The sequence below is a fragment of the Seriola lalandi genome, unplaced genomic scaffold, assembly GCF_002814215.2.
Source record: "Seriola lalandi dorsalis isolate HSWRI2012SDOR001 ecotype SW California unplaced genomic scaffold, Sedor1 jcf7180002054169, whole genome shotgun sequence".
NCBI lineage: Eukaryota > Metazoa > Chordata > Actinopteri > Carangiformes > Carangidae > Seriola > Seriola lalandi.
Window position 1 is genome coordinate 465,556 of NW_019524722.1, and position 9,572 is coordinate 475,127.

Sequence of the window (9,572 nt, forward strand, 5' to 3'; positions counted from 1 at the left end):
TCTGGATACTCTTACTGCCATTCTCTGCACCCTGAAACACACTCAGCCGTACTGTAATTACACTGCAAAGTATTGAAACATTTCCACTCCCAAAAGTGCACAACCTCCCTCCCTTTTAAATTGAAATATAAAAATATATGTGATTTCTCATCAAAGTGTGACATTCTCTGAAGATGGTGGCTCTGGAAGCACATACTGGTCTCAGCTCTTTCTTACTGGGATGGATTCTGGCCTCGCTCCAGCACAGATGGACGTGTCTAAATAGGAGGAGACAGTGTTTACCATCTCATCCCCCCTCCCTCCTTTTAAATTCCCGGTTTTGCAAACCAACATGTATAGTGTGTGTGCGTGTGTGTGTGCGTGTGTGTGTGTGTGTGTGTGGGTGGCTCCACCTGGGTTTGTTTTCAGTAGGAGGACAGAGGAGGATGTGAGTATGAGCGAGTGATGGAGAAACTGTTCTGTGTCTACTCCACCCTTTCAAATACAGAATGATGACGGGGGCCACTGCTGTCTGGTCAACAAGTGGAGCACCTTCCTGAAGGCCAGGCTCATCTGCTCGGTGCCCGGGGCCGACGGCATGGAGACGCACTTCGACGAGCTCCGTGAGTACAAAACCCTTCGGACCAGATCATGCTGTGGTTCCTCTAACTGTTTTCAGCTGAAAGGGTGATGGGTAGGTCACCTGGTGTGGGTGTGTGTGTGTGTGTGTGTGTGTATTGACTTCCTTGTCAATCAGACATGCTCTCAGCACTGTGATGTCTTTTTCTTGGATTTTTCTTCTTCTGACAGATTACATCAAACACATCAAGGGCTGCAACAAACAATTGATTTCAAAAACATTGATTTCTATAAAATGTCAGAAAAAGGTAAAAAAGTCCAAAACCCAAACAGATTTATGTTATAGATCATATAACATATACAAGGAGAAGCCTCAAATCCTGACATTGGAGAAGCTAGAACAAGAGAATCATTGGTATTTTTGCAAATAAAATACCTATACATGCTATTGATTATCAAACCAGTTTCCAATTGTTTTTTCTGTCTATCCACTAATGGACTACTTTTTTCAGCTCTTAACACCTTATTTCATGAGATCAATATTATGTTATGTTATAAATGGATAAATGGAAATGATTATGTCAATCAGTGAAGTAGTACATTTTTTTAACAAAGAAATACCACTTTTTCTATAGGATTAATATTATTATTAGTATTATTAATACATCCTTAGCCAGGACCTTTTGTTCCACCCTGTTTTTTAAAAGAAACCAAATCTCTTCTTTGTGTCGTTAATCATTTTGACAGTCGGTATCGAATGGCAAAGAAAAAGTACAAAAATGACACGACTGGATTTATCTCAGACATATTCATTTTCAGGTTCCTGTCATGTATGATCACATCTGAAATATTAAGTAGAGAACAGTCCACTGCAGGGTCTGATGTTTCTACTACAGCACCTGCCAAGGGTGTACTATACACACACAGACACTCACACACACACACACACACACACACACACACACACACACACACACACACACACACACACACACCAGAGCTCAGTTCTTCGCCCATATGGCAACCCACTCCCATCACATGGCCCAGCATTACGGCATGCTGTAATGTGAATGACACACGCGCAGTCCCACTGCTGTAGTTGTCATTTTCTTTCAAGATGTCTTAAACAAAAGTGTCTGTTTTTTTTATGTGTGTGTGTAAGGGGAGGGAGGGGGAGTGGCCTGATGGCGGGGAGATCAGATCACCGAGCAGGAATGTCTGTGACTGTGTGAGACTATGAGCCTCTCCAGAGGAATCTCTTTCTGTCTCACTGGTTTAAAATAGAGGCACAGAGTGATAAGGGACTGATGCGTGAGGCTACTGTTACTCTGAACTAATCTCAAGAATGAAAAGTGCCATGACTGTTGAATCTGATGATAGTTAATTTTGTCTCTTTATCTCGCTGAGGCACTCCTTGCTTTTAACTCAACCTGCCTGTCGTTCTAAAAGCTGTTTTGTTTTGTTCAGCAACTGCAAAAGTGACACACACTCGAAAAACTCTGTGGCCTTTTTCGTGTGTGCGGCCACTTCACCCAAATGGCGTGAAAGCGGTTCTGAGTGGGAATGGGCTCACTTTGCCATCACGAATGGGAGTTGTGTCTTTACCGGTCAGGTCAGTGTTGACACAGGCGTGCGGTGCGGAGCGGCTCTGTGAGAGGGCTGGAGAGTCGTCATCTGTTGGAGCTGATGAGGATTGTCAGGATATTGCCTGGATAAGGCTGTAAATGTGTAGCGGAACAGACTGGTGAATGAAGAAGGACAGGCATGACAGCGTAGACATGTCCAATGAGAAGGAGAGACACATGCACACGCCAGTTTGCGGAGCAGCCACCCCTGCCAAGGACTACTAGAGGGGACAGTAAATTGGATATGATTGAGTTTCATGCTAATGGCTTCACATTTACTGTCTAGTTTGAATGTTTATAAAGCTCTCTCACTGGAGGGTTTGTCTTTACAGAGGAAAGTAGAGATTTTAGGATTTCACAAGGGCAAATGGGTCTTTAACTATTGCGCACTAAATGTAGGTCATTAAATGATTAGTTTGACATTTTGGGAAACACGCTTATTCGCTTTCTTTTGCCAAGAGCTAGATGAGAAGATTGATATCACTCTCATAGTTTAACATGACGCTACGGTCAGCAGCCAGTTAGCTTTTAGCAAAGAGACTGGAAACTCGGGCAGCAGCAAGCCTGGCTCTGTCCAGAGGTAACCAAATCTGCAAAGCTCATTGATTAACCCTTCATGTCTTGTTTGTTTAATCTGCTCAAAAACCAAAACGTTTCCCTGCAACCAGGAGAGGAAATCACTGCGCCTGACCAACAAATATTTCCAAACATAACCTCCCGTAAAATCACAAATTGTGTGTTTTATGCTTCAGTCATATGGATTAAACAAACAAGCTCTACTGTGTTCATTTGAGAGCTTTAGAGGTGCTGGTAGGGGACAGAGCCTGGCTAGCTGGTTCTCTCAGTTTCAAGCCAGGACAATTTTGGAAAGTTAAGTTCGCCACATTTTAGTTAAAAAAAAATCTTAAACATTCCCCCTTTCTTTAAGAATTTTATTAAAAATGACTTTACAAGTGATTACTGAGAAGCTTATTGAAATGTCCAGACCAGCTGTATTCCTGGCCTGGTAGTCTCAGGTAGAAAGACATTGTGGCAAAGCACGCCTGAGACCTGGGGAGTTTTTACAGTTGGAATATGTAATACTTATTGGCTGAATCAGACAAATTGATTTGAAACAGTGTAATAATGTTTTTTTTTTTCCTATAATCATCACAAGAATAGAAGACACAAATGCATTTTAGATGAGGTCTCTGATCAATAGCTAGAGGGATGAAAACTCAGAAAGAAAAGAGTCAAATAGAGAAAAAAGGGAGAGGCGCAAAGAGAAACAGACAAAACAGACAAAACCCGAAGGCTGATCAAGCAGAAAATTTCTTTGAGGAAACGGGATGTACGGCCGCTGAGATTTTATGGCCTTGCAAGCGTGGAAAAGACGGTTTAGGAATCTTGATCCTTTCCTGGCTGTTAATAACATGCAAGAATCCCCCGGAGCTAAGTCGTCACTGCCCTGTCAGGATGGCTTTTATTGCAAATCACGTAGCCGACCCCCCCCCCCATGTTTTCTTGAAGTCATGAGCTGTTTTTAGCGATTGTATGTGATAGCTCTGTGTTGGCCTTGGTGGTATCTTTCTGCATATGCGTGCACTTGCGTGTTCCTGCGTGCAAATCCCTAATTTCTGCAGCACAACGGCTGTATGTCATGTCATCATCTGTTGTGTGACACCCATGACAGACCCTTGTGCGGGGTCCATGCTAACCCATGACCATTACATTGCTCCAGCTGTGACAGCTGTGGAAGACGGCATGATGGTGTGCGTGTGCATATGCGTGTGCGTGTGGGTGTGACTTTGGGGAATTTGGTAGCTAAATTGGAGGAGAAGGGACAATGTGGCTGCTGGGTTCTCAGTTTTTATCCTTTTCTGTAGGAAACAGCTTGCAGTTGTAGACAGTCCCTGGAGGAAGGCTGGACTGATTCTCTAATGTCCACAAGAGCAGAACCCAGCACTTCAGAGTAGTTCAGATTCAAAAGACAATGCTCTTGCCCCCCATGTGTCATTCTATCTGCACAGCAGTCTGACAGCTAATTTCTCATGCTGGTCTATGAGGGACTGTGAGTGCATAAATCTGAATTTGTATACTTTTTTCAGGATTTGAATTACTTCTCCTTCTGTTTTCACATTTTCAAGGCATTAATAGTAATATTTTTTTGTTTTTCTCTCTCCGTCACTTGCTTCTTGACTTTCTTGATTGCGTCTTTACTCCTCTGTCATGTACCTGCACAACTAGGTTGAGAGAACACTCTCTGTTTCCCTCAAAGGCCCTTGTCCTATTGTAGGCAATGAACATACCTACTGGGACTAGTATTTAGGTCACCTACCAAACAGGAGAGAGACTTGTCACCCATCACGTGTTTGGCTCCTTGTTATTTGTTTCTTTGGACCTTTCCTTGAGTATCAACAAAAGGATGATCTAAATCAGGCAGTGTCCGATGTCAGAGCCCTGTAGGACAGAGTACGTGAGCGATCATAATTTACAGACCTCCACAATTGGCCAGAAGAGTCTGTGATGCAGTTCTCCATTGGGAGCGAAGAGATATTTCCTTTCTCTCAAAGTGGAAGACATAAACTATGGATGCAGGAAGAGGAGAATCCTGGAACATCATGCTCACATTTTCTGTCTCAGGAGGTTCAGCAATCACAGTGCTCCAGTCTAGACTGTAGAGGGCCAGACTGTTTGAACTAAAAGGCCTACTGTTAAATATTATGGCTCTGTGTCTTATGTTTGTATTGAATGCTTCGTTTAGGATGGTTAGTTTCAATGTGTTTGCTTGTCAATAAAGCCTTCACCTCACATGTCCTTCCCGAGGCAATGATTCAGTTTCCTGTTGCACAGTCGATTGCTGTGGTTTTACATCTACCGTTTCTGTCAGCAGGATATGGGAAACGCAGCAGGGCTCTCTGGAAGGAGGAAGAGTTTTTACTTATTATTAGTTATGTTATGCTGTTGTTTAATGTTTCTCTTCCTTTTAGTTTTAAGCCACACTAGCAACATGACTCTATAGGACAGCAAATGTTGGCCTGTCAGTCAGTCAGTTTTTAGTGAAATGTGTCTATAATTATTTGAAAAATAATTATAGACTTTATTTATTATTTGAAAAATAATTATAGATTCCCATTAGTTCCAGCTGTACTTTGTGTTTAGTTGTATAATGTAAGCATGTTAGCATACTGAACTAAGATATTTAACAAGCTAAACATTATACTCTGTTTGTATTTAGCTCAAACCACCAATGTGCCTGTAAATACACCCACACAAGTCTTGTTGCACTATACTTAACCTTACCCTCTTTGCACATCCATCTTTGCTTTTAATTTGGTTATCCTATCCTATCCCTCTTTATAATAATTGATATGCTAAACTAAGATGGTTAGCATAGTATTAAGCGGCAGCGTATTAGCATTGTCATTATGTGTATGTGTATGTATGTTAGCATGCTGGTATCTTTGCTTTTGTTTTTTTGTTCATCCAACACCTCCCTCTTTATAATACTTTGTATGTAACTAAGATGGTTACCATGGCATCACACCATCTAAGCAGCAACATGTGATCACTGTCATTATCAGCATTTTAGCATGCTGTCATTAGCATTGAGCTCAAAGTACTAAACTGTGCTGTGCTTACTCTTATTATGAACTATTACAGCCAATCCAAAGGCAAATAGTCCTCCACAATCACACAAACATTTAATAAGAAGCGGAGAAAATTCTCACATGAACCCTGACCCTTTTTCTAATGGTGCAATTATTAATTTCAGGGAATCTCACAATAGCATAAAGACACAACCCAAGAGCCCACTTTGCTAATTATCCAAATCCAGTAGTGGGTCCCATGTGTTTTCAACAAAGAAGGTTCAGCCTCTGTGTTAGCGCTCCTTTCCTTCCAGAGATGTATAGCCTAAAGGTCTATCTGGCTAAAAGTGGTTGGATTGACTGAAAGCTGTGTAAATATTAGTAAAGACGAGCACTTGTGCTGTAGAGCGTGATGTTTCCTTCACTCGTTCTTTACACTGAGATGGTCTCTCTCTTTCCCCTTACAGGAGATGTTTACATACAGCCAACACAGGACACTAAAAATCCTGTGATATACGGAGTCTTCTCTGTCTCTGGGTTAGTGTACTATAACATATGCTGTATATGCACAACAGTAATAATGGGCTTGAGATAAATTTTCCTGACGTTTCTCTTCTACTGCTTCACAGTTCTGTCTTCAAAGGCTCGGCAGTTTGTGTCTACTCCATGGCCGACATCCGCATGGTCTTCAACGGACCCTTTGCCCACAAGGAGGGTCCCAATTACCAGTGGGTGGCCTACACTGGGAAGATCCCCTACCCTCGCCCCGGCACGGTAAGCCTCACCTCATACTGACCCTACACATGAAAATCCCACAGCAATAACAGTAATTTCTGGCATAACGTAATGTTTTCTCTCTGACTTAGACTTCAAATAGAAACCATATGAACAAACTAAACTAAAAATATTATTGCAGGGCAAGCTCTCATTATGTTTTATTCATATGATTATATCCATTTATTTCATGGATACTCAGACTCTAAATGCTTCTCTCTCAGTGCCCTGGAGGTACGTTCACCCCCAACATGAAGTCGACTAAGGACTATCCAGATGAGGTGATTAACTTTATGAGGAATCATCCAGCCATGTACAATGCCGTGTACCCGGTACACAAGCGCCCCCTGGTGGTTCGGACCAATGTGGACTATGAGTTCACAACCATCACTGTGGACCAGGTGACAGCAGCAGACGGCAACTACGAAGTGCTCTTCTTAGGAACTGGTGAGTGTTTATAAACTTTAAATTTCATAAAAATGAGGGAAGGAGTCAGATCTCTGTTTTTTGTCTGCTTATAAAATCGTCATAGCTTTTTTTGGGGGCCATTTTTAAGTGACTACTGTGAACATGAAGTCAGCGTGAACCTGTGAACCCTTTGATCAGAGTGAGAACAGTGAATGACAGTGTCAGTGGGAAGCTGAATAATGGAGAAGAAATATCCCCCCCATGGAAATAAATCCCATGTAAGTGGAGGGCTTGTCTCGTTTGCAATCATTTATCATCAAGAGCATCAAAAGCATTCTTGCCTTTTGTGCTCGAGTGGAAATTTAACCAATCAAAGGGTTTGTACCTCGCTCTGTTCACATGAAGTAAACAACAGGAGATTTGTACCTGGAGGGCAGGGGTGGATCAACAGCAGGAGGGAGAGAAAAGAAACAGAAGAGGAGAAGAGGAGCAGGAGGGGGCTACAGTTAGTATATCCATCACCTTAATCTTGCCCACTGGTGTAAGAAAGATTATCTGTTTGTCTGCATGGCTTGAACCTTTAATAAGACCTCAGGGTGACAGCAGCAGCCACAGCACAGTGCGCAGCCCTCACAAATTGCACATGACGCCTCTTAACTCGCTTCTTTTGTTCATCTGTGCATTACGGGGAGGACACTAATGGGTTTGTGTGCGATGGCAGCCGCTGTGGAGGAATGTGCGTCCTTTGAGCTGCTGTCAGAGGCAGCCATTCAGCCCCGCGTCGAGGCTCTATGCAGGAGCCATAATAAATCTCAGGTGTCCTGCTCACAGGAATGCCGAACTCTTTGCAGAAATGAAACATGCCAGAGAGGGCCTTATGGCATCCAAATGAGTAGATCAGGGTAAGAATGAAGCTGTGGATGACACAGGAGGTTTGTCATGGTGGCGGCAGTGACACACACTAAGTGGAACAGAGCCTCGCGTCATTGAGGAAAGGTTAAACTGGAGAGAGAACCACATGACAGAGGTGAAGAGTACAGTGGAGCCTGTTGATGTGAGGATTATCCCCTGTTGGAGGTTGCTGAGAGAATAAAATGGGAATCCAAGGGGCTGTTGACAGTCGGAGGGGTGAGAGGTTGCAGGTGTGTGGCTGACAGGTGTGTGTTGTCGTCCGCAGACAAGGGGACGGTTCAGAAAGTCATCGTGCTGCCCAGAGACGATCTGCAGACCGAGGAGCTGGTCCTGGAGGAGGTAGAGGTTTTCAAGGTAAGCCTTTCTCTTCTTCTTTCATACTTTATCTTACCTCCTTGCACTTCCGTCTTTGTTCTCTATTTTGCATGTCCTTCAATCCCTTCTCCTCCATAATACATTTTTTGTGCTGTCTACCTGCTATTAAGATAACACACTGTGCTCACAATAATTTGTTTTCTCCATCAAGGTTCCTACTCCAATCACAACAATGAAGATCTCATCCAAAAGGGTAAGCATTATCTGTGCAACAGATTTTCTTAACCTATGCTGACATATAGAGAAAAGAAGCCACCTTCTAAAGAAAGGAAATGAATGGCACAATTTGGAAAGGTCACAAGCTCCATGTATACAGCTGTGCTTCCCTGTTGCTTCATAATTCTCATAATACACGCACGACAGAGGGAGACAATGAGGACAGAAATGTGGGAAAGACATTAAAGTTTAGCGTTGTCTTTCAAAGTGAATAAAAGACTTGGCCTTTCCTTCATGTAATGACATCAGTCTTCAGACAGAGAGTTAGTATTACACACAGCCTGCCAAACTGATGAATTTGAACAGCTGATCATAAAATTGATGGCAACCTGATAGAGATGAGCTCAGTATTCTCCCAGATGATCCAGAGCCTGCTGCTGTTTCAGCACAGCGCAGGAGTACGTTTTGGTCTCATCTCATTACATCCACATGGGTTCATTAGGTCTTCTAATGGAAGCAAACACTTAATTGTGATTAATTTAATCACACTGAATTTATAGGACTTATATGTTTTACTTTGAAAAGCAGTGGTCTTCAATTGTCAATTTCAAGTTGTACAATTTCAAAGACTTCCAAACTTCCTGATTTTTGCAAACATAGAAAATTGCCAGCCTTTAAGTGTCTAAGCCTTTTTCAGAAACCAGATATTTTTTGGCTTGACTTTGCATTTTTAGATCCAACTTGAGCTCACTGGATTATAGCAGCTTGAATGCAAATTTTGAATATTGGGCCCTGTCATTTTCTGTCTAAATTTGTGAACCCTAAAAATACACTGGGAATGAATGTTTTTGAAATCGACTATTGAGAATTTTAGTAATGGCCACTATTTTCCTTCATATATTTGGCTCAATTTCAGTATCAAAGTGTTGTCCAGTGTTGTGTTTAATGCCATTTCTGCCCTTTCTTTCCCTCAACAGCAACAGCTGTATGTGTCCTCTGTGGTAGGCCTGACACAGCTGGCTCTCCACCGGTGCGACGTGTACGGCGAGGCCTGTGCTGACTGCTGCCTGGCCAGAGATCCCTACTGCGCCTGGGATGGCAAGTCCTGCTCCCGTTACTCCGCCTCGCAGAAGAGGTGAGCACCAACAGCAGTGACAGCACGAGTTACACTAACTTCACAACTAACTAACTGACT

General features: G+C 42.7%; 1 pseudogene across 1 annotated transcript in view; it reads left to right on the top strand.

The window, feature by feature from the left end:
* The window catches only part of LOC111653190 (semaphorin-3F-like), a 60,742-nt pseudogene that overhangs the window by 45,957 nt on the left and 5,213 nt on the right, over window positions 1-9,572 (top strand). The window contains exons 10-16 of the transcript XR_015437095.1: window positions 488-602; window positions 6,220-6,289; window positions 6,382-6,526; window positions 6,751-6,973; window positions 8,112-8,200; window positions 8,373-8,414; window positions 9,355-9,540. The product of XR_015437095.1 is annotated as a semaphorin-3F-like (transcript). The remainder of the gene's footprint in view (window positions 1-487; window positions 603-6,219; window positions 6,290-6,381; window positions 6,527-6,750; window positions 6,974-8,111; window positions 8,201-8,372; window positions 8,415-9,354; window positions 9,541-9,572) is intronic.